Genomic DNA, 26495 nt, shown 5'->3' with positions numbered 1-26495 from the left:
CTATATCAAGCATTTTCGAGCCTTTTCTAATCCAGCCTCGAGAAATATCTTCCATTCGAAAATGGTTTCCTATGGTTTATGGGCAAAAAGTAGAAATACAAAACGGACAAAGGACAAGAGGTCAAAAATAACTTGCTTGATAGAAATTTGTTTCTTCTTATGGAAAAGGCTTTCGACCTTTTTCCCTTTTTTGTTGTTGGACCTTTTGTCTTTCTACCTTCTGTCTTTTCAACCTTTTGTCACAGATTCCTGTACATGAAAAACGTTTTTATTTTTTCCATTCTTTCAGATCCCTCACCTCCCTCGTAACCTTTTGCTTATACAAAAAATAATAAATTGTATGGGCCCAGGTCTTAGGTCAGACCAGGTGATTTAGGACAACCCTTTTTCTAGAATCAGTAAATAAAATAGTTTGGTATTAAATAGCAATGAAAAATTCCGAAGCGACATCGATATGGGTATCAATCTCAGTAACCTAACATCTCTTTTAGTACCTTCGAAATCGAAGACAACAATAAAATTATATAAAACGATCTCAGCTACATTTACGATCTATTAAGATCCATTTGGCTGATAGTGTCAAGCAAACACCAAATTCAACAGATTTCCACGATTGACTTGCTACAATGGCAATTAGTGCCAAGCGGCCGTGATAATTTATTAGGTACGTCTGACTTTCGAGTTAAACATTTCCAACTGGTGGTAGTTGGTTGCTTATTTCCATTGAATAGAGAAATTATTCAACTGAAATGATCATCTCAAATCATCTACAGGGGGGTGTGGTCACTTAAATTGTTACTCCAACAAAATCCAGCAGCTACCTTGATTAGCACCGAAACAACAACGGGACATCTGCGGAACGCTTGTTGGCAGTTGAAGTTCGCTAATTATGGCTCTCATCATTACCCACTAAACAGTAGAGAGGAGTTTTAATTTGAGTTTCAAATTTCGACCCACTCCAAACGAGAAGCTGTCTGACGAACTCATGCGTATGCAAATTTTCCTTCCACTTGTTAGCGCGATTCAACAGCTTGGATAATTTCCTCGAAAATTCGAGTTTATAACTCGCCAATAGAGACATTCACAGACGATCAGTGCGTTGAAAAACCAAAGTACCTGCCCACTTCGCACACCTGCGATCGCGAGCGCATAATTGAATTGAGTGAAATGATGTTTTCGAATAATTGATCATCTACCGGTAATGGCGATGACGGCCTTCAATTCGTCATTCACTGGGAAAACGATTCCGGCTTACGTACGGAGCAGGGGCCCGTTTGGTTCAGGGCGGTTGGAAATTGATATATTCAACCGTTTTGCCTACAATTAAATGCCGTAATGCACTTTGCGGAGATCAATTGTCCTCCGGCAAGGTGCATATTCGTTTCCGACCGATCAGAGGGAGTCTGCTGGCTGGGTGGGTGGTTAATTGAAAGTTACCTCTCTCTGAATGAAAGGGATTAAACGATCGAGCAATGATTGATTGCCTTCCGTTGCGGACATGAAGTTGATCTCTCTCTGATGAAATCGATCGCTTCAACTAACACTGAACAGTAAATGGATATGTAAAAATGTAACATGATTGCTTTCGCTTTTTACTTGCACAAGAAGAGCTGAAATCATCGGTGGAAAGTGAAATTATTGTGAAATTAATTTATCGCCCGTGGTGCGAAGTGGATCGATGATTTTCAGAACACGATACTGAAAATAGTAAGGTACGGATTCAAACTCTTAGCAAAATTGAATGGTATACTGCACTTCTAAAACTGATGAAAATTACTGTACTCGTGATTCACACTCACTGGTACTGCTGCGTTAAAACTTTTTGGCATATAATTTTTTAATTCACTGTGAGATGATCCGACACTAGTTTCATTTATTCTAGTACAAGTACACTATTGATTTCATGACGGGGTTGGTGGTCTAATAGCCACGGTGCTCCAATTACCGTTATTATCAAATAAAATATACCATCCAAACGGCAGTCGGCAGTTGATTTCTGACGTTGTTTTGCACCTCTGGGCCGAATTTGAAAAAATCCTTAGTCAGAATTTGAAGTTACGCCTTTTTGAAAACTATATGACGGAAATCACTTGGAGTGTGCCACTTAAACTTGTCTTAAAAAACAAATAATAATAAAATTGTAGTTTCATTCTTTTATCTGGTTTTAAATATTGAAAAACCCATTTTTCAAAAGTTTTTCTAGACCGACATTTGAAAAGGGCCAATGCTATGTTTAGTTACTACTAATCAGCCAATACATGAAAAATTATATCTACCAATCTAACGTCTGATAGTGATTTTAGGAAATTGTCCAAAGCATTCAAATATGTCTGAATAGTTCTTGGACAGAATATGCAGATACGCCCTTTTGAAGTATATGGAAAGAATATTGCACAGTGAATTCCGTTCCATCTATAATCAACGGTTTGGTGCATACATAATCATTACACCTTCGTGGTTGTTCTTATATCATCCAATTTAGGGATGATTCAAACATTATGTAACGAAGAATTTACCAATTTGGGACTCCCTCCCTCCCCCACGTAACAGCTTTTGTATGGAAAACCGTAACACTACCGACGACCCTCTCCCTCCCCCAATTGCGTTACGCAACATTTGATCCCAAATTAACACGTACAAATATTGTCTCGACTGACATTAGAAAAGGGCCAAAGTATTATTGAAATACAGTCAACTCTCTCTTACTCGATATTCCGTATCTTGATATCGAATTTGAGATCCATAGTAAAAGTTGGTTTTCATGGCTACCTTGGATTGCAGTTGCACTGATTTTGTGTTCTATAACTCGATACCTCCCTAACTCGATGGTCCCTTCAATATCGAGCTATGGAGAGTTGACTGTATATATAAAGCAATTTATCTGAACAATGACTTATCAAAATTGATCGAAACACTCGAACATCACATATGTGGTCGGGGTTCTGCTAAACCGCACCAAGTACCAAAATCATTATTTTGAGATATTTAACTTTAAAATTCACTCACCTGCGATTAGATCGCGAATGACTCTTTTCAAAAATTTTCTGCTCACAAATGACTAAGAGGTTCCAATAAGTAAGTCAAGATAGAATATTCAAGAAAATCATAATATATTTTCCATGTAATTAGAACTAATTTCAAATTAAAATGCACTTAGTTCACTCTGGCTGAACAAAAATGGAAGAAAATGGTTTTCAGTTCGGTTTGGCTGAATGTGTTTCATGATTTTCAGCAATACAAGAAAAAAAAATAAAGACTTATGGTTTGTATCGTCGCCATGCATGTTGAAATGCATGTTTCAAATGTTTATACACTACGAATGAGAAGGATTTAGAATTTTTCATGGAACTGGTCTACAATGTAATGCTGGGAACCTATTTGAATAATAAATTGGTACAAGGCATCCTAAACGTATTCTATCTCTCTCTCTCATGGTGGATTACCTATTTTAATAGAAATAATGTTAAATCAAAGTCCACACGCGTTTAAAGATTCAAGAGAGACAACAATTATGTAGTTAAAATATTTGATGATATAACAAAATCATTAATTTGTTCTGCCAGAGCGCACCAAGTTACTTATATTTAGAGAACCTTGGCTGAACAAGTTCACGATTATTTACGAGACATGGATACCAGGACTGGCACGAAATCCATAATTCACCTCCGATGAAATTCTCATTGTTTATAAAACTGCTTATGATCTATAGTTCAAAAATAGTCACATAAGCTGAAAGTTGATTGTGTTTTATGACTGTCTGCTAGAGGCAACGTAAAAAAAATATTAGTCAAGATTCGAACTCGTGTCCTTCGAGTGGTGATCGGGCGTGCTGGCTCTCGGTCGTTTCGAACTGTTAAATTGAGAGCTAAAAACTAGAAACAACTTATGCGTACTCTGATCAATGAGGCTTGATGGTGAAAACGTCATTTTCTGAACAGCTAAAACGCACCATGTGCTACCAACTTATTCAAACAACATCAAATTAAAATGTCTTGTTATTTCATTACGGCTCCTGCATGGATCCATCAACATATTATATAACAAGCAAAGGCTAGCGTTTAGTGCATGTTGATACCTTTTCTTCATAAAAAAACACGTTGTTCATATAAATGGTACTTGGTGCGGTGTGGCTGAACAAAATTTGAATGAAAATACATCAGCACCACCGAAACAATAGTTTATTTTACATAGCTGTTCGCTTACATTACATGCTAAAATCCGATGGTGTTGGTCCTGTATGTTGTCCGGAATTACCAGTTTGCAATGTTTTAGGAAGAATTAAAAAAAAAAAAATGGTTTTGAATCAGAACATTAAATTACCTCCAATGTCAAGCTTAGGTTTATGGTTCGCTCTGGTTGGCTACAATTTCAGTTTCACATATCCTGCCAGAGAAAAATTTTGAATTTACACAACGAGGGATGATTTAAATTATTCGATATTTGTAATGTGGAAAGGTTATGATAATCTGAATCCTCTTGTGTAAATAACTCATTTTTGGAAAAATTGGCGCTTGGTGCGGTTTGGCAGAACCCCGACCATGTATCAATATTATATATTTGTATATATTCTATTCAATTATATTTAATTCTTTTGTATTCTAGTCTATTCTATTATATTCAATTCTACTCTACGCAAATTTATTCAATTTTGATCCACCCTTCCTGTTCTTATACATATTCTTACAAATGAACACTGTATTATTTAAAAACTGCGCGCAAAAGATTCAAACGGTACACTTTCAATGTTTGTAGGCCACGGTGCCCCGACAGACCGTTATTATGTAAAAAAATTGTCCATCAAATCTGAGTACAGGGCTCAATTCCTAAAGTCATTTTGCACCTTTGGGCCAATTTTTAAAAAAATCCCTAGGCGGAATCTCGAGAAATCATGATTTGAAGTTTTTGACTTAAAATTTAGATATAATTTATATACAAATTACACAATAGCGCCGGGAAAACCTAAAAAACAAGACCAAAGAGACGTTTGGCCGTCTTAACTAGTATATAATTGTTATGAATGTTATATTTATAAATATGTTTAACTAACTTAACTAACCAGCGTGGTTTGAGTATGTTTTTATATAGCTTAAACCAGTAAGCTTAGTTAAATGGAATGAAATCTAAAATACTCAATTTCAATTTACTGGTGATGCTTCGTTCGAAAAAAGTAAAGCTTTCAATGGTTAATATTATTTATTTACAGCTTGTTTTTAGACTTTCACACTAAGTGACCAGCCCACTGAAGTCTGCCGTATTCATTTTTCTTAATATTATTTGCTTCTTTGTACGTCTTGTACTACTCTTGATGTATACGTCAAGTTATTATACGTTAATTTTAACTTTACGTTAAAATTAACATATTCTGTTTTCTCATCCACAACATGATTTTGACTACTCGGGGAACATCATTGTCACATGTCGGAAGTATTCTAAGATTTACAAAGTCTTCAACAATTTCAATGCATAGTTCTATCCGAGTTTCAACATCACTTGGACTCTCACTCTCTTGCCCTGCTATCATGTATTTTTTTATTATTATAATTGAAAACTGATTTTTTTTCGAAACACTTTTCAGTTCACTTTCTATGATCAAGCATCGCGATATCGTAAGATAGAAACATTACAGTAGTGTTTATTATTGCGAAATTATTCACGAAAGAGAGAATGGATGAAGTTAGATAAGCTTTTATTAGGCAACAGTGTAGAAATGTAATTTGCCATTGCAAGCAACGGGTTCTCAAGCTAATAACGTAATCCGTAAAAGTTGATAATCGTAGCCAGAACAAGTGTTTTTACTGCACGGGAGACATAATTGAAACACGTCCAAGGCTCTTCGACAATTTCAACTACATCCCCTTCAAGCACTGCCTCAGCCACAACACAACTGAACCTGCTTCTTTCTCTTCATGCAACCATGTACATTTGGGTAGGTTGAATGGCATCACAAGCTTATCTTAGTTGTGTGTCTTCCCGTTCAACTGCGCTGCGATCGATTCCAATAAAGTCATCGCCTACAAAGCCTACAAAAGTATATACATCAGAATGTAATGGTGACTAGTAAATTTCAAAATGCATTTATTATAATTTATGTAATATTACAAACGAAGTTAAAACCTCGTATGCAATCTATACACTTGATTGTATATATCAGCTTGATCAGCTTTCCCAGTTAATGTTAAAGTATTTCCTGCCACAAATAGATTTGCGTCACTGAGTCGAACGCGACCTTGAAATCAATAAACAGATGACAATGAATTATATAAAAACAAATTACATGGTATCAAGATAAGTAAGACAAGAACTAGGACTCCCAGTGATGTTGAAACTTTAGTAGTACTTATTGGGTTTTTTTTATGAAGTTGTTGAAAACTATGTTAATCTTGGAACACTTTTGACATGTGGGAATGATGCTCTACGTGTAGTCAAAACCCTGTTGTGGTTAAGTATACAGAATACGTTAATTGTAACGTAAAGTACTGAGGACAATACTCGGTGGAAAACTAGACGTGTACATCAAGAGTAGTACCATATGTATAAAGAAGCTAATATTCTCAAATAAAATAAATACGGCAGACTTCAGTGGGCTGGTCACGTAGTGTGAAAGTCGTAAAATGGGCTGTGAATAAATAATATAAACCATTGAAAGTTTAAGTTTTATCGAACATAACAACAATATTATATAGAAATTTAGTTTTTTAGATTTCATTCAATTGAACTAAACTTACTGGTTTAAGGCATATAAAAACATACTCAAACCACTCTGGTTAGTTAAGTTAGTTAAACATATTTATAAATATAACCTCTATAACAATTATATACTAGTTAAGAACAGTTTGGCCGTCTTTTTGAGCGATATTTTTTAGGTTTTCACGGCGCTATTGTGTAATTTGTATATAAATTATATTGAAATTTTAAGTCAAAAACTTCAAATCAGGATTTCTCGAGATTCCGCCAAGGGATTTTTTTAAAAATTAGTCCAGAGGTGCATAATGACCTCAGGAATCGAGCCCTGTACTCAGATTTGATGGACAATTTTTTTACATAATAACGGTCTGTCGGGGCACCGTGTAGGCTTTATAGCGCTCCCAGATCTGTAAAAAATTGCTGTAGGGGCCCAGATAGCCGTAGGGTAAACGCACAGCTATTCAGCATGACCATGCTTAGGGTCATGGGTTCGAATCCCGCTGGTCGAGGATCTTTTCGTAAAGGAAATTTTCTCGATTCCCAAGGCATAGAGTATCTTTGTACCTGGCACACGATATACATATGCAAAAATGGTCAATCGACAAAGAAAGCTCTCAGTTAATAACTGTGGATGTGCTCATAAGAACACTAATCTGAGAAGCAGACTTTGTCCTTGTTGGGACGTAACGCCAGAAAGAAGAAGAAGATATGCTCCAAGAAAATGGACATTTGAATGGATGTTTCAAAGTAAGTTGAAATAAGTGTTTCAACTTATATATGATATTTTTTATGTATATTAAGGAACTGAAGCATTTTATATTAAATGCTTTTTATTCGAACTGGATCCCAATTTTGAAGGTAATATGAACAAGTTTGTCGAGAGCTGGAAAGAGCTGAGTCGAAATCTTCGAATTATCATATCACCAAATTTCATGTAAAAGATTTCTGCAATGCGACCGGTCGAGGACTAGGCTGACATCAGGTCCGTCCCACTCGGACTCAGATTGGGTACCACTTCTAATACTGCATTTGGTCCCTCGGTAGTGCAAAAGGTACCCAAGTTTGACATATCGCAGTACACTTTGAACGACAGATTACCTTATGAGCCATAAAATTTTGGGAAATTGTAAGGAACATGGGGGTCTTAAATTTGTCTTTGCTGACATAGCGAGCAGGCGTCAAGGTCTGTTCATTGCGCTGTTTCACAGATCTGTCAGCGCTATATAGCCGTAAAAACATCGAAAGTGTACTGTTCAAATGATTTGCGCGCAGTTGTTGAATACAACTTTGGCATTTGTAAAAATATTGATAAAAACAAGTAGGGTGGATCAGAATAGAATAAATATAAGTAGAGTAGAATTGAATAGAATAGAACAGACTAGAATACAAAAGAATTGAATAGAATGCAGATAGTTAATATAGATACAGATATGTGATGTTCGAGTATTTCGATCAACTTTGATACAGTAATTGTTCAGCTACATTGATTTGAATATACTTCAATTACATTTTGGCCCTTTTCTAATGTCAGTCTAGACAATATGTGTATATATGTGTAAATTTTATGCAACTTGCTAAATTGAATGAAATAAGATCAATCGCAAAGGCGTAATGATTATGTATGCACCTAACCATTGATTATAGATGGAACGGAATTCACCTTTTTTTCATACACTTTAAAATGGCGTATCTGTATATCCTGTCCAAGAATTATTAATACATATTTGAATGCTTTGGACAATTTACTAATATCATCATCAGGCGTTAGATTGGTAGATATCATTTTTCGTGTATTGGCTGATAAGTAGTAACTAGTAGCATTGGCCCTTTTCAAATGTCGGTCTAGAAAAAAAAATAGAAAATGCATTTTTCAATATTTAAAACCAGCTAAAAAATAAAACTATAAAAAATTATTATAATCTGTTTATTGAAGTTTATTGAAGTTAAAGTGTCATTCTTCTTGTAATTTCTATCATATAAACTTCAAAAGGGCGTAACTCAAAATTCTGTCTAATGATTTTTTTCAAATTCGGCCCAGAGGTGCAGAACAATATCAGGAATCAACTGCCGACTGCCGTTTGGATGGTATATTTTATTTGATAATAACGGTAATTGGAGCACCGTGATAGCTACCACTGCTGCTTTTCAAGGTCATGGGTTAAATCCCAATCTATTCGTTCATATCAATCGCTAGAACCAGAGACGGGCATGAATCCGTTTCTATACGTTTCATTCAGAGTTGCTTGCTGTCACTATCAACGCTTGAAATTTGCTGATTTGTATAGGCCGACTGCGATACAATTCGAATCACTCCGTATCACATCAACATCATGCTGTCTACTCTATCACCAGCGCATTGATGGCGATAGACTATGGATATCACTGATGGGTCAAGTTTAGTCTTAAATTAAGCAATTAAAATATCAATTTATCAGTACGATATTCTTGATAGCGCTGGAGACGGATCAAAACTGTGTGTTGGTCACTGAAAACATTAATAGCATGGGTAATTACCACGTGATCACTCATTCTGCAGTGATTGTGATCTAGAGTGCGATGTCGCATCACCACTGTTGGTTGTCAGATCAAAGTGATATTGATAGTTCGCTACTGATATTGATAGTTTTAGTCCATCAGTCATCAGCTGATATGACTGATATTGTGCAACTCTGGTTTCATTTAGTTGACTTCTTATTTAACGCAGTGAACGCTCGTCGCGAGTGGTAAATTGCACTCCTGACAAACGGAACTCTTCCATAAGGAGTCATCGAATAGATCGAGCATAATAAAAATCGTGCAATAACGAGCACGCTGAGTGACGCATGTCCGGTTCGCAAACGCTTAACAAGGTTTTCTTAAAAATTTTATTATTTCCAATTAAGAATTGAACAACAGGCTACCCAAATTTAGTACGTATACTGCCCTCCATAATGATATGACTACCCATATTTTTTTGTGTACAGGAAAATATAAATGAAGTAAGAAAAATCTTAAACCAAGTTATGGTTTTAGGGCCAATGAGTCGAAAATTATTTAATCAAAATTAGTATTATGGATATAATAGATAATATGACAAATTAGGCTATTCAATATTTCATTTATCTTTCTAACAGTGTTGCCAGATTGTTGAGTCTAAAATCATCATATATCATGACAAAAACTTACAAAATTTTTACAACTTTCGTTATTCTTTGCATGAAGTTTGAACTATTTTATATCTGATACATGTGTTCAATTTACTAGGATTGTGTTTAAATGCGAATAAATTCAAATAAACAAATATTCAAATAATAAAGCTTTTTACAAGCAAGTTTTTGCCTATCAAAAAACTATTGAGCTAAAATTTTTGCATAATGATTTTAGATCTTTAAACAAGCATTATAAATAACGTTGTTTAAATCGATAGAAATAATTTTGGACATGTTACGATAAGTATTGATAATTCGTATAAAAATCGTCAATATCAATATTTCACTCGGTCAAAATTTTCAGCATTAAATTTATTTACGGATTCATGCAAACTGCTTGAACAGGCTGCGGAATCAAATGAATGTAGTGAAGCTTTCATATTTTTTTTGCATACAACAATATCATTCATTTTCAGACACAAAATATTCTCAGAATTGCGGTTAAATAAAAAGACTACGGCAAGGCAAATCATCCAGTTTATTTACAGACATAAATACAGACCCACTGAAATAAGTATTGCAACACTCAGTTGAATATTCAATCAATCACTAGAAAAAGAAGTAAAACCATGACTGAATTTGAATCAGACTTGAAACTCGTGAATATGATATCAGACCTGAATCACTTGATTATGAGATTAATCTTACATGATTTGCTAGAAGTTGAGTAGATAAATCAAGAATCTCTTGAAAATGAATTGAATCAATATTAAATTATTCTAATATGAAGTGACTCAGACCTGAATTATTAGAAAATGAATCACTTGTCAGACTTGAATCACTTGTTTATGAAGTAAATCTGACCTGAATCACTTCAATGTGAAGTGTGACAGGCGTGAAACATTTGAATAGAGCGAATCAGTCTCGATCAATCTAAATCATTTGGAAATTGAAAGCATCTTGAGACCTGAGTTACTTGAACAAACATTAAAACATAAATTAATTACTTTAAAATGAAGTAAATCAAATCTGAATCATATGAAAAATAAATAGGTTAATGAGTCTTGAGTTCCTGAAATATGAAGCATATTGCACCCGAATAGCTAAAAAATGAAATAAATAAAACTTTAAACACTTGAATATGTAGTTAATTATACATGAATCACTTGTAAATGAAGTGAATCAGACCTGATTCAGTAAAGATGAAGTGAATCAGCCCTGAATATCTAGAAAATAAAGTCAATCGTACCTGAAACACTTGAACATAAAGTGAAACAGACTTGAATCACTTGTAAATGAAGTGAATCAGCTCTAAACTGCTTTAACATGAAGTAAACAATGTCTGAACAACTGAAAAATGTAGTGAAACAAAACTTAATTACCTAAATTTCAGGTGAATCAAACCTGAGCTACTTGAATATCAAGTATTCCGTACTTGAAAAAGGTGAATATGAAGTAATTCAGAAATGCATCACTTGAATATTATAATATTTAATTATAATAATAACTTATAAGTGAAGCTGACCAAAATCATATGAATATGCAGTTAATCCGACATGAACCACTTGAATATGGAGCGAATCTAACATCAGTCACTGAGTAAAATACTGGACATTCTATGAAAACTATGAGATTTAATAACAGTCAACCCTCCATAACTCAATGATCCATATCTTGGTAAAAAGTGGAAGAACCATAGTAAAAGTTGGTTTTCATGGCTACTTTGGACCGCAGTGACATTGATTATGTAGTAGCCTTTGATGAATACTAAGTAGAGAATGTCATAATAAAGTAATCCTTGTTCGGAACCACACGTATCTTCCTTCAGTTTCAGAAGTGGGATAGAAACCTCAGTTTTCTGGAAAGAGGAATCGAAATTTCAAGTAGCTGTACGTAACAAGTTAAATGTGATTAGCAGAATTTCGTTGAACCTACGCAAAGGATGTCAAACAATGAAAATACAAATTGGAGTCTGGAAGAACAGAAGTAAGATCAGTAGGAGCATTACTCTCCTTCTAAGGAGCTTGGAGGAGAGGAGTAACGAATGAAATAGGAGCTTGAAGTTGAAATCGTCAAATGACTGTGTGTCACAACCTTTACACCAACGATAAGTAGAGAATGTCATAATAAAGTAATCCTTGTTCGGAACCACACGTATCTTCCTTCAATTATGTGTATTATAACAGGATCATCCCTTCCATTTCAAGTTCAAGATAGTCAATTTCACATGCTTACGCTACCAAGTGGGAGAATATCTGTTCAAACTGTCTGAATACTCGAACTTGCTATTTCATCAGGATCACAACACAAAAAATGAAAATTCTTTCATATTAAAATTATGAGGTAGAACTTGAAGTTAAAACATTACAAATCAATCTGTTTTCCGGATATCCTTGACTTTCTGAACAACTTTTCCGAAGACTCGAACTTTCAATCTCATCTGATTCCCAAGATAGAATTTGTTTGAATAAATATGCTTACTAGGGTAGAAGCACCGGTTTTGGCCATACGCCAGTTGTAGCCATAGTGGATTATACACCGTTTTACATAGTCAATCAGCATGAAACCTTTTGTGTTCAGTAGATCACATTCATATGATAGAGCTACATTCATTTTCTCGTCCAAATTGATTCAAAACATAAGAAAAACAATTCATTTTCCTTATAATTTTAACTCCCATACACCTGATTTGGCCAGGGCACTCCTAATTTGGCCACTCTCATGAGAAATCAATGCAATTGGCCAATTTAGGAACCGAAGTTAAATCTCTGGCCGAAACTGGTTCCGTTGACCTATATTGACCAACGGGATTTTCAACGCGAAAAAATTGTTTTAGCTTATTTTACACACATAATATGGATTAAAAGCTTGCATTTGACATATTTGTAGTATAAATACGGCTTCCCATTTAATTGTTATTGACATTTTCTCTTAGGCTGGCCAAAACCGGTGCTTTTACCCTAGTGCTACCTAGTGACAAAACTAAGAACCAAACAGTTTGCTTTTCTGATGTCCTTGATCTTATTATTAACTTTTTTAAAGCCTAGAACTTTCTATCTTATCTGGAGGATTAGATAGATGCTCTTTAATCTGCTCAATAGCGCCACCTATCGGCCAAATTATGAACCATATCACCTGCCTTCCGCATGTTCTTGACTTTCTGAACTACTTTGCCGAAGACTCGAACTCTCTATCACATATGGAACACATTACAGAGCTTGCTTAAAATGTTAAAACTCACATGCATACTACTAGCACCTAGATGGGCACTTTTGAATCGATGTTCAGATTGGTCGATTTCTTGAATCGATGTTAGGATTACTCAAAATCGAGCTAATTGATTTTCTTTTTTCGTTTTTTTTTTCTTTCGATTCGAAAGGATGAATATGAATTGAATTTTTCAACGAGGCGATGAACCATAAACCTAGTTTTGAACCACCCTTGAAACTTTTCAAACTTTATTTATTTGTAGGGAATTTAATAATTCCATAGTATAGAATTTGGTCTTATTTTGAAAGTTTGTTTTTGTTCATGTTCCTATGAGCTTGAAAATAAAATCGATTGAAAAACAAATGATTCGATTAAAACGGTGAATCGATTCGACATAACGAATTTGAATCGATTTAGTAACATCGGTCAAATTCGCCCAACGCTAGTAGCACCACCTAGCGGCAAAATTTAGAATCAAAGAGTCTATCTTCCGGTTGTCTTTGACTTTCTGAACAACTTTGCAGAGAACTCGAACTTTCTATCTCATGTGGATCACAACATGCTTAAAAAACTCTATTTTACAGGTTCACTAGCTCCACCTAGTGGCAAAATTGTGAACCAAATTGTTCGCTTTCCAAATGTCCTTGCGCTGATAAACAACTATGCTGAATACCGTACCATTATAGATCATCAGCATCCTGAGATGTTCCCGTTTTGAGGCGATGGTAAACTTTTCAGGGTGATTAAATATTTAGCTGATACTTTTTCAAGCGTTTTTATGACGGGTAGTGTACATCTAGCAGGATTATTATCATTTTATTTTGTTGGCAACACTGTTATCAAGAAATTCAATACAACATTGCGGTTTATGCAATGTAAGATATGTTATCAATGAAAATAGATTGAAAGAGCTGCTTGAATTGGTTAATATGGCTATGTAAGATCTGTTTTTCTCAAAGAAGTCATTTACCATATACAATATCGGACATATAAAATGTACCACAGCCGTTTTCCCATACAAAATGGTCAGCTTGAGAGAGCTATATCTCCACCACTTAACAACCGATTTTTTACATTTTTTCTGTGACAAACTACAAGTTACCTAATTTTTTAATAAGTATTGAAAAAGTTGGGTAAAAACTATTAATTCAAAAGGTACAAACAAGTTGAATCTTGTCAAAAAAAATGCAACGGACAAAAAGTTATGTAGCATAGCATAGCATAGCATAGCATAGACTGACTGTACATGTCAATGGTTGCTACTCCGTGATTGATCGGAACTGGTAAGAATTGCACTACGATCCAAATGAATAAGGGATGGGAGTTTCCGCTTACTCTCGAAGTGCAATTTTAGCAGATCTAATATTATTGATCAATAACGGCGCCGGCCAAGTCCTTACAGTCAGTTGGGATGGGGAAGGAATGTTAGGGTGTAATGATTGTTGCTTCTAGAGACCGAGAATACCTCTGCATCTCCACAATCACCACGGGAAGGGTGTTTATTAGTGAGGGAGGAAAAGATCTGGGAGTCACCTCTGGTCGGTGATGCGATCCATGGACAAGGGGGAAATATACGACTTATATTTAAAGCTAGTTTTGTATTTTTGTCTCGAGAAGTTTTTGGTAGAAGCTTTAAAAAATAGGTCAACATCTATAATGTCGAACAATTCAAAAGATGTTTTTATTAATGTCGAAAACTGAAAATTACATGTATATATTTTAAATTATATGAAACAGGAATAATGCCGACACTTGTAGTGACGAACCATACATAGTTTGTTTGAAAATGACATATGAGTATTACTGTGCATTTTGTCTCGATATGGTAGAAGTTTTAAAAAATACGTCAACATTCACAATGTCGAACAATTCAAAAGATAATTTTTAATAAGGTCATAAAGAGAAAAATATATGTATATTGAAATTGTATAAGAAAATAGCATAATGCCGACACTTATAGTGACGAACCATACAAAGTTTGTTTTAATATTACATAAAAGTTACGCTTTCAAGAAAAAATGTGTTATCATAAGCATGAAACGAACTCACCAGTTGGTAATCCATTCTCGACTGAACACAAAACTGACACTGACAGCAAAACTTCTTGGCGTTCCGAAAACAAACCGTCTTGCTTGGGCCTTCCCAAACACCTACCTGCAACGGACAAAAAGTTATGTAGCAGACAAATTACACGTCATATCATTTTGGTGTCTTCAGCGAATTTAGTGAACAGTGAACAAATGTGCAGAAGACACCAAAATGTTTTGACGTGCAGTTTTTTTGCTACATCACTTTGTGTATTGATGCATTTTTTATCAAAATTCAACCTATCTGTAACTTTTGAATCAATAGTTTTCACACAAGTTGTTCAATAGTTGTCAAAAATTGAGGTAATTTGTAATTCGTCACAGCTAAATGAAAAGAATCGCTAGAATACGGCGGAGATATAGTATTGGTGCATTTTGCATGTCCGATACTGTATGTCCATTAAATCCACAATATTAATTGTGATTAAATAATTTTTCACTAATTAATTTACATTTGTGGCTCTTGATCATAAGTAGTTATTAGATCTTCCATACTTCAACTATATTTTATATCATTATGAAAAGCATTGTGTGCCTACTACATTTTTTGTGAAAATTCAAGTACAGTAATATTATATGGTAGGATGAATGTTGAAATTATGAAAATAAATGAGGGTTCAAAATGAACAAACAAGTGAAATAAAAACAAGTTTGTGAAATTCGACAATGTAAAATCGGATTTCTTCTCAGGTTAAGAATATCAATCTTTTGTTCAAGCATGAAAGTAATTTAATGACGCCTCATTTGTCATCATACTTATATAACAGCTCTTACAGTAATCTTCCTGAACTTTATTTCATACAAGCTGTGCATACAATGCTGTTCACACACATTAGACATGTACCTACCTCGCAAGCACACGATGTGCCGCAGTAAACAGAGCATCCCAAATGTAGCAGAGCTACCCACCGAGGTGGATAAACCACAGCGATTTCACAAAATACAAGTGACTGAAAGCCACGAATCACAATTATTATGACGACGACAACGACGAATGGTCGGCCTAAGGTAAACTTGTACTAACAAACCGCAATGCACTCACTGGCTAAAAGGTCTATTGTAGGCCATAAGCAGCTGCTGCAGGCACTTTTAATCGTCGGCAGCTGGAAATTTCCTTCAAAACAATTCACCTGACTGTTCGGCCCAAAACCTCGCCATCGAGTTTGATTTCTTTTACGTCGAGCGGTTTATGGATACATATTTATAATGGATATATATATTTTCCTTTTTTCCCACAAACTCCGAGGCGAACTCCGTACGGGTACTTGTGCTGCACTGCAAATAACCTAGTTTCAAAATTCGCTTACAATGTGGAGAATTTTTTCGCCTGCTTAACCCTGACGATACTCTGTTGGCGATGTTACCGCTGCCACCGAACGAAGATGTAGATATTAAGTACAATAACAACCGGACGAAGTGCTTCGACTGGCTGCAATTACAACCGGCAAATCTTGATCCACACCGCACCAAGGGTTGTTTGGCGAATCTAGTTGGCCAAAAGTCATTTTGAAAGTGCGATCAAACTTTGAAATAATGTTCTGCATGTCGAGTTGTGGAATAATGCTTCTTACTAAGTTTTCCCTTATTCAGATTAATTGCATCACCTAAGTTGCGAATTTGGGCAGAATTTTTTATCTCAGGTGTTTTATGATTTTTTTATCAATTATTTAATTTTCCAATGACAAGATATAATGCAGAATATTCAGATAGATGAAACAACTATTGGTTAATATAATATGTAACTAAATTTAATTGCGTAAAAGCGCGTAAATATTAGTAAGCAACGCACTTTTTTTTCGAAAATTTTCAATAAATTTAGAAGGATTTAGAAATCATAGTATTTATGCTTCATAGGCGATTTGTGTGCTGATATAGTCATAAAAAAAAACATTTTAATCGCAACTAATAGCAAAATATTAAAAACTTTAGTTTTAACATGTTGATTAAGAAGGAAAATATTAGATTATGTAGAATGACCAGTTAGATTGACTAAATAACCCATAGTGCGCCGCGCGCCAGCACACGTTCCTGGTGGAAATGGAATAAAAACCGTTCGATTCGTTTGATGGAAGAGTTTGGCGCTTTGGATCGAGTTTCGTTTCCAATTTCGAAGGTCGGACAAACTAAACATTCATCGGATATACCCCATATTCTCCCCAATGGTGGAGGTCTTTGATGAATTGCCTTTCAGGCTGTCAACAACTCTGTAGAGCTCTGCAGCTGCACACTGAGTCCATACCCGTAGCGACACTTGATGGATAGTTTTGGGCCATTCCGAGCACCATACGTTGAGTAGGTACCGACTCCGAGGTCTTCGTTCGCTTAAAATGGAACAGATTAACTGGCAAATCGGCGAAAGAAAGCCATTACACCAAGTGTAATGGTAAACCAATCGCTGAATGAGCGAATGCTTTTTGCTGCAAATACTTATGTTCGCTTAGCTGGAAGTGAAACGTTGGTAAAAATGGAAAAGGAAAATCATGGTCGAGTATCGTTAGAGTCGAAGCAGTAGGACAAACTGCGGAAACTGAACTCTATAAAAAACGAAACCTTATACAGTTGATAAATTGCAAAACTAATTTTCCGTAGTACATATTCATTCAACACTTGACATCAAGTTCAAAAGAAAGAGCATTACTATTCATAACTCTAATGTCGTCGTAGACTCGTGCTGTTTTTAATTTTCCTGCGAATTAGTGGATTTTTCCGACATAGAAATGTGTCGACGTCAGTTGAGTTCAACGTGAGGGCGTCCTACCATGTGGGCCTCTTTTGTTAACAAAAACTAAAAGGAAGCAAAGGGTAAAAACCTTCATGGCACTCGAGAGGTACATTACATAGCACGATTAGTCTTAATTAATGCATTGCAGGGGCAAATTAATCACTATTTATAACTTTTTGTCATGTAATCTTTTGGATTTCCAATATTTAGCAATTGATTTTGACAAAATCCATACTTCATTGATCTATGTACCGTAAATAGGAGTAACTTTGATAGATTTTTCGAAGAAAACTTGAATATTTATGCATGCTATTTCAAACAATTACAGTTTATTTTTTTAAAACAAGTACTGGCATCCAGAGTTGTTGATTATCAGTCGTATTAGCTGATGGCTGATGTTCTAAAACTATCAATATTACTTGCGAGCCATCAATATCACTTTGATTTGACAACCAACAGCAGTGATGCTACATCGCACTCTAGATCGTTATCACTACAGAATGAGTGACCACGTGGTAATTATCCAAGCTATTGATGTTTTTCAGTGACCAACACATAGTTTCCAATCATCTGCAGCATTGTCAAAAATAATGTACGGATAAATTGCCGTTTCATTTGCTTAATTTAAGGCTAAACTTAACCCATCAGTGATATCCAAAGTCTATCGTGATGGAGTAGACAGCATGATGTTGATGTGATAAAGAATGTTCCGAATTGTATCGCAGTCGGCCTGTAAAAATCAGCAAATCTTAGGCGTTGATAGTGACAGCGAGCAACTCTGCTGGCATCCTAGGTATCGATTGCAGTTGATAGATTGCCAAAAGATTTATTTTGAATGGATATATAATTGTTTATTCAATCGAAAGTCGGCTTTCTGTTTTGGGTTAACTTTGATGATGGAGTATAAATCGAACAAAATTGAATGAATTACGTAACATTTCTAGTGCATTACATACCTCTAGGCGTTTAACGTTATATGGAAATTTCTGACTTAGATTACAAAAATGAACCCAGTTTGTGAAAATGATATTCGCAAAGTGATTTGAGACCATATTCAAGTTCTATGATAACTAGGCTGTCAAAGCCAAGTGACCAACTATTCAAAACTACATCAAATAGTGATCATAGAACAGATTGTTTGTAAGCGTTTTGAAAATGCAAAAATCGTTTCAATTTTTAAAATTCGTATAGAAAGCCTCAAATGTTCTCAATTCAAATGAAAACAGCTCTTACATGAAGTGTCATACTAATATTCTTTAGTTTTGCATTCACTTTACTTAACCGATTAACAGAAATTATGATATTTGGTTAAGTATGAGCTGGGTAACGCACTATCAAGCTTACCCGCATTATCAAAGATACCCCGTTTTACGGTATATTGATCAACGTTATCGATTCATTATGAAATAAAATATAACATTTTATAAAATTAAATTTATTATCCAAAATTGAAAATGACACAATGGGTTGAAATTGATAAACATATAACAAGGCAGATTTCAGAATAAAAACATTCTCTACTAAATTTGAGTCTCCTGAATCTAACAACGATGACAAAATTCTGACAACTCGTGTATTTGATCATTTTATTGCAAAATTAAACTCTGGTAGTCTGTATCATTCGCCAAAATGTAGGTAATTTTCTTTTAAATAAGCACGTTATCCAAGAATAAATGTATAATTTGAAAAATCTGTTCAGTAGTTCAAACTTAAGCTTACACGTCATTTCAAACACTCAAAGTTAGCATGTAGGCTTTGCACCAGCGAATTGTTTAGCACCGACATACTCAACAGTATTGCTTACATATTAGAAAATTATGAATATGACCTTCTATGCAAAACTGACCCTAATAAAAAAAATAGTTCAAAATCATCATAAGACATCTAAGGACTGTTCCAACTCCAAATATAATGTGGCGAGTAACGCGTCGTGAGCCCTTTTTAAATGTATTTCTTGATAGTTTAAAGTCAATTGTTTAAACAAAATTGATTTGCTTATTTAGCTTCATTGAATTGTGAGATGATTGTGACTTTCACTTGTTTAATTTTGTTTAAAAATGACACAGTAAAAAAAATAAGATAGGAAAAAGTTTTTGTAGGAAAAACTTTGCCTCCCTTTAATGTGCCCATCTAAGCAAAATACCTATCTCTAGATAAAATTTCATTAAAATAGAAAATGTCTATTTTCTAAATCAAATTAAATATTGTGTGTAGGCTACAAATGTATTTTTTCAATGGGATGAGATATTTTCACATATAAGATTTTTTTCCAGTATTTTTATTCAAAAATTTAGACAAATATTTACAAGTCTAACACTTTTTTGTAGGATTTGTCGTTTTTCGATAACATTATTTTGAAAAAAATGTCGGGTGAAAAAATGTTGCCCTTTCCAAAAGATGGTCAGGATAAACTTTGGAAAAAAAAACTAAGTATGTGAAGTGGCTTACTTGGTCAAAGTCTACACATCCAGAAAGCTTAATTGAAATCTGAGATGGTGCTGTCAACATCTGTTCGAGTTGGCGCGAAATGCGTCAATGGGAAAAGTCGAAGGTAAAATACTGTTTTTATACATTCTTCAATCACTATCATTAACTTTATATATTGAATTATTGGTAAAAAATATTAAATAACGCAAATACATCCAATGAAATTTATAGCAGCAAAGAGGTGCAAGTTGATATAAATGATTAGATACAACAGAACCTGAGAGAGACGGAAAAATGTCAACTTCATGTGCAGCCCAAATTTCGCTGTCATGGAACGTCAGTAGTGTTTATGGCTGAAAAAGTGAAAAGTATTGTATTCAAAATGAACTGTTATCAAAAACCTCAGTCAGCGGAGAAGTTTGTCCAAAGATAAATCTAAACACAAGACTAGTTATTTATAATGTCTGCTACGTTGTCTGACATGAAATTTCCCTCAAAAGGCTATTCATGCTTCGGTGTGATGCCAACACAGTAATTTTTGCTGAGGTGTTAATGTGAGGGTTTGAAACTCAGCAATCACAGAAAAAGAAGACCGTCTTCGCGAGTCTCGTCTCAGATCGGAACGTCCCTAAAACAAAGTGAGTCAAAGGCAACATTGTTTGTAGTTGATGTAGATCAATTACTTTTTTAAAATCGAACCAATTTTTGGCGTTAAGTGTAGTTAACTTTCTATTTGTCGCACGACTTACAACTGTCAGAATCACCACGCTACTGTGAACGAAAAGCGAGCTTTTCTATCAGTAAATACTTGTTATAGATGTACAAAAGTGATGTCAAGGTGGAGAAAGCCTATACCAGGTCTTCATGAAGATTGGATTAAAATTGACCACAGCAAGGGTTGTAATGACTATTACGGCCTAACAGATCTCACGACACCCCAGTACGCTAGACAGGGCGCGTTAACCAACTACGCCACAGAACGATTTTGCAGCGCCGTCAGCCAACCTTAAATCGAAATTCTTCACGACCCCATATTCTTGTTCGCAACTTTGAATCTCCGTTGACTCCCTTAGATGTCCAATTTAATACTTCTAAGCGTATCTACGAGCAACAGGGAAAGAGTTTTATTTTTAGCGTCGATACTGTTTACCATAAGCCAACTATCCAAACTGACATGTCTATGTACTCCAGGTTTTCAAAAAAAAAATTTTTTTTTTGCAGTACTTCAAGAACGTGACCAACATGCTTGGTATTTTTTTTGCTCCCTTGCTAAATGTACGGAGGAACCCTGATAAATTTCAACTTAGTTTTTAGATATGAGCAAGGGCCAGATTTGCAAAATGGAGGCCCCGAAGCCATTGTCTTGTGGGAGCCATTTTCCCAGAAAAAAAATCTGATTCTTTAGATTATACTAAATAGTTTTAATGTTCTTTGTAAGCTTTTTATTACTAGAAGTCAACCTATTTTATAAAATTCAAAATATGTTTAAAATCCATTATGAACTTAAACCAATTTGAAATTTAAATTATTGTATCTAATGTTATCTATAATATTTTATAAATCTTTGTAGATTTTATGTAAACATATAAAATCTACAAAGATATGTTAAATTCAATGTTTTTAGGGCTTACTAGTCAAAAAAATCATTTGATTATTCCCTTTTTATTGATACCTTATTTCAATTCATGTTTATTCTATTCATTTTTTAATATTTAATCTGTTGACAGTTTTGAGTTAAAGAAATTGGTGTAAGACTTTTAGCAGGTCTTTTTCGAGAAACTTGGCTTGTATTCTAATGAAACTCTCTAAAACGTATTTATTTTTAATGGAAAGTCTTTAAGGTCTTTATTTTAATCAAAATAGTCTTCAAAGTCTATTTTTTCCTCATTCTGATTGCAGTGAATTCTAATGCAAAATTCTACAGGCATCAAATATAAATTCAAAAACTTAAACGTGGCTTTTCAGTACGTTCCTCAAGAATTTCATCTCACATATCTTGAGGACAAACTCCAATAAATCTTCGAGTGATTTGTCATGAGATTTCATCTGAAATGATTTCAGGGACTCATACAGGGATTTCTCTAGAAATTCTTTTAGAGGTTCCTCTACCAATTGTCCCAGAAATTCTTCCAGAGTTTTTTGAAAAAAATTCTCAAAGGATTTTCTCCACAATTTCCTCCAGAAAATCCTTGAGCACACCAACTATACTACCTCTAGTAATTTCCTCAAGGATTACCCCGAGTTTTTTCAAATACCTCAGATATTTTTTCAATAATCCTTCAATGTGGCGAAAGTGATAGTTAGTATCAATCCATAACATATGAACAAGATACTCACTCATAACCCTAATGGAAGATTGCATCTAACTTGTAGTTTATTTTTATTTGTCTGAATTGTTAAGATCAATTTTAATTTACCATAGACAAACCTTTTTTTCCTTTTGCAAATAAGGCTCCAAGAAATATCTAAGGATCATTGAGTTTTACAATCGCAACATCAAGACTTGAAGTAAGTTTCGTAAGTAGTAAGTAGTTGTTTCGAACTGAAAAAAGAATTAATAAAATCTCTGGATTTTCTTTTACTTAATATAGTCCTAGATTGGAAAAAAACAGTGTTTACAGTATTTTCATATTTGTATGACCCAAATACTCTGAAACAATTTCCAGATATATTTGAAAATTGAAACATGAAATTCAACAATTAACAATTCAAAAATATGTATTAAATTCAAAAACGACAGAACGTGTACTTGAACTTTTGTGTTAGTCATAGTTTGCTGGCAACTGATTCAATAGTTTTTTATGTATATAGGAAGTTATTACATTTGTCATTCATACTGGAATTGTCAGTACAAAATGACGTTGCTATTTAACAAAAAATGACTTGAAATCGATGTGTAGATTCAAATGACTATCCAAGAGACACTCTTTAGTATTTTATCTAAATTTTTACGATTCGTATATTAATATTACATGCCTTAGTAATTTATTAATACAGTAAATCTATTTACTGAAATTTTATCCATTTCATCGAAACTTGTATTAGATATATTTGTTGCAAAAGGACAATGAACCGAATATGTTAATTATCGTACAACTTTATGCGAGTAGAGGCATTACAACCAATATTTTTTAGAAGGATTGAAAAAAGGAATATACATTTACAAATCATTTCAAAAGGTGCTAATACGAAGAAGTAGTAGTTTTTTTTTAAATCGTGTTTGCCCTGTTCTCATATAATTCCAATATTTGAAGAATTGATCTTAAAGGATTAACAAGCGATGAAGCTAAATTGTACCGAACGGGCCACAAACTCGTCAATAAGAGTAAGGGATCTTCATTTGAACAGGGGTAGTCTATAAACCACGTGATCATTTATGGGTTGAGGGTGGGGTCTGGCCAATGACCACGGTCCATACAAATTAAAAAAAAAATGTGTGGGCACGAGATTAGGTTAGGTTCTGTTAATCCAGAAAAAATGACCACGTGGTTAATGCACAGCCCCACATGAGAAATATATTTCAAGACTTTTTTCCACCAATTGCATGGAGAGGAATCACTGTGCAGCGCAACGATTGAAGGGTTCATTAGCCTGGGACACGGTTATATGAAAAATATAAATTCTCGCTCCAGTCTACTTTGGATTGCTCTTTGGTCCCTTAAAAGCTATGCCAAATTTCAGCACGATCGGTAAAACTAAATTTTAGCACCGGCCGTTCAAAATTTGTATGGAAATCACTATGGGAAAACTTACATTTGCAAAGAAAAATCACCAGAGTTCGCCCATTGACCTCTATAAAAATTCGTAACACAGATCTCGATTGGTATTTTTTACGATGAAGAACATTGCGAAGTAATTCAATGCTTGTAAAAAAAAGTTACTCAATGAAAACCAGAGGTCAATAGACGAGACCTCTGGCGACTTTTGTCTGCAAAAGTATGTTTTCCCATAGTAAATCCCATACAAATTTTGAAAGGCTGGCACTAAAAGATAGTTTCACCGATCGAGCTGAAATTTTGCAAAGTTGTTATGGGACCTTAATGCAATCCAAAAACTAAACATAAATATGTGTTCGTTTGGAATGAAATTGAGACTGAACAAGCTTTTCAGTTTGTATGAGAATAGCTACTGAAAAACCAAGTAATTAACCCTTCTAACGGCAGCTTCATTTTTCACCACAAAACATATTCAAATCTTGATAACTCATGTATTTTGCGATATTTTTGCATATTTTTTTCACAAGTTCTTGAAAATCTCTTATAGTCTTAGAATCTGTGTAAATATTCATCATTAGGTCATCTGGTTTTTAAGAATTCGATGTTTTTGGGGAACTGACTTTTCCAATTTGTTTTTAGTCAGTATATCAAAAAACTAATGCTTTTTCTGAAAAAGTCATTCAAATCGTTTGCGTTTTCTCCGAGTAAACTGAAAACTACAATATAATGTTTTTCGAAGATTTCAAGTTCTTTGTACGGCCAGATTGGTACGGCCAGATTGGTACCAGAAACATTAACGTTCATAACACAGAAACGGTCTCAACAAATTGCTTAATTTTTTCACAATAGCCTCACATTACGTAACTCTTTTGAAAATTGAAGTAAATGAACCTGAGAAAATAAATCAGTAGCCTGAGATATTTAAGTGAGTTATAGCTACACGTCAGTCCCCCAAGTAATTTTAGAATATCTCTGGATCCACCCGACAAATTGTCAAAATCTATACAGATTCCACAAATAGAAGATTTTTTTGAGAAATTTCGAAAAACAAATAAGTTATAGCGATTTAAAAACAAAATGTGTCAAATAAAAAAGAAGCTGCTAATGGAGGGGTTGATTCATTTAGTTGGTCATAATTGTTGCTCTATGTGTTAGTTTTGTGCAGATACGGTCGAATAAACTAAACAACTCTAACTTTGCCGAATATCGTTTTAAAATTGGACGCCATAGTAATTACACAAACAATATTTTTCGTTTCTTTAATATGGAAAGATTCAATAATTTGCAAAAATAATGAAAAACTAACTGATGTGCATTGATAGAAATATGAACTTTGTTGATAAGTATTTTTTATCATATAAAGTTTGGATTCAATGTTCAATAAAGCAACTAATTCGCCATACAAGCTAGTAAGCTTGCAAGTTGACTGAAATCGATTAGTTATGCATTTTCAACAGGTAATATTTCAAAAACTTTACGTGCTATGATAAGGAACCATATCAATAATTAAAAAAAATAGTGTTATATTCATATGCTTGACAGAATGTATAAAATCTGTTAGTTTGGGGAATAATGCATACAAATACGACAAATTGCGAATTTGCAAAGAAAACTCTCAGGTCATTGATGTAAAAGAGCTTGTTAAACATCAAGTTAAGAAGAAGTCTTTATTCCGATTGATTCGTAAGAATAGGAAGCATATGAGAAGATGTATATTCAATTATGTGCGAAAAATCATGTTATTCAAGCCGTCACACGTCAACTCCATAAGAGGTCCCAAAACAGTCCATTTGAAGTCCTATCGGAACCCGTCACCGAATTTCCGAAAATGATTAGAACCAATTTGTAATTCATGACATGACATTTATTCACTTATGGGTAGAAAATCATGAATTTTGAGGCGTCGAAAGTTCATGATATTTTGGGAATATCCCTTTATGGTTCCTCCCAAAAACGATATCCTGCGACTATGTTCCCGGAATAACCAAAATAGCCTCTAAACTAAAATTAAAAATATAACTCATTTGTGATTTATCTTGAAAACTTCGTCAAAGTCGATCAAACGATTGCGAAGAATATTGAAACGTCGAGTCGTCACCCAGTACTGTAAAGGCTAATGAAATTAGGATAGTCGAATTTGCGCGCAATTAGTTGAATAACTTATTTTCGCAAGCCTCGCTGTATTCATCCAACTTGGCTAGCATCATGCACCATCAGCATCATGATTAGTATTGAAAATTGCAGTACGTTGCTTAAACAAGTCTATCTGTTGACCAGTGGACAAAGTTTGTAGCAAAACTTCGTGAGCAAACAAATATAAAATAATAATAATTTAATTGAGCAGAGAGCAGTAAATTGATATTATATGTGAGATATATCTCACGCAGATTTATAAACAAGAAACAACAATCCTTTTTTCTCTGATGTAAGCTCTCTCCCGCCTCTCCAGCTTATTCTTTACGTTATGTAACTTTGCTCCTGTTGGCCTCGTGCACCAAACATCAAGTCACCCTTCAATCAA

At 34.4% G+C, this 26495-nt stretch overlaps 1 protein-coding gene across 4 annotated transcripts in view; it reads right to left on the bottom strand.

The window, feature by feature from the left end:
* LOC5564482 overlaps positions 1-26495 on the bottom strand; it is a 118859-nt gene that overhangs the window by 56400 nt on the left and 35964 nt on the right. The window contains exon 1 of one of the 4 annotated variants that reach the window (XM_021846244.1): positions 15958-15979. The exons of the other annotated variants lie outside the window; for them this stretch is intronic. The gene's annotated coding sequence lies outside the window, so the exon portion shown is untranslated. Of the gene's footprint in view, positions 1-15957; positions 15980-26495 lie in introns of those variants that run through there. 4 annotated transcript variants of the gene reach the window in all.

Source organism: Aedes aegypti, chromosome 2 (genome assembly GCF_002204515.2).
Source record: "Aedes aegypti strain LVP_AGWG chromosome 2, AaegL5.0 Primary Assembly, whole genome shotgun sequence".
NCBI classification, from domain to species: domain Eukaryota; kingdom Metazoa; phylum Arthropoda; class Insecta; order Diptera; family Culicidae; genus Aedes; species Aedes aegypti.
The sequence above is the reverse complement of the archived record's forward strand: the minus strand, read 5'-3'. Positions and strand labels throughout refer to the sequence as shown.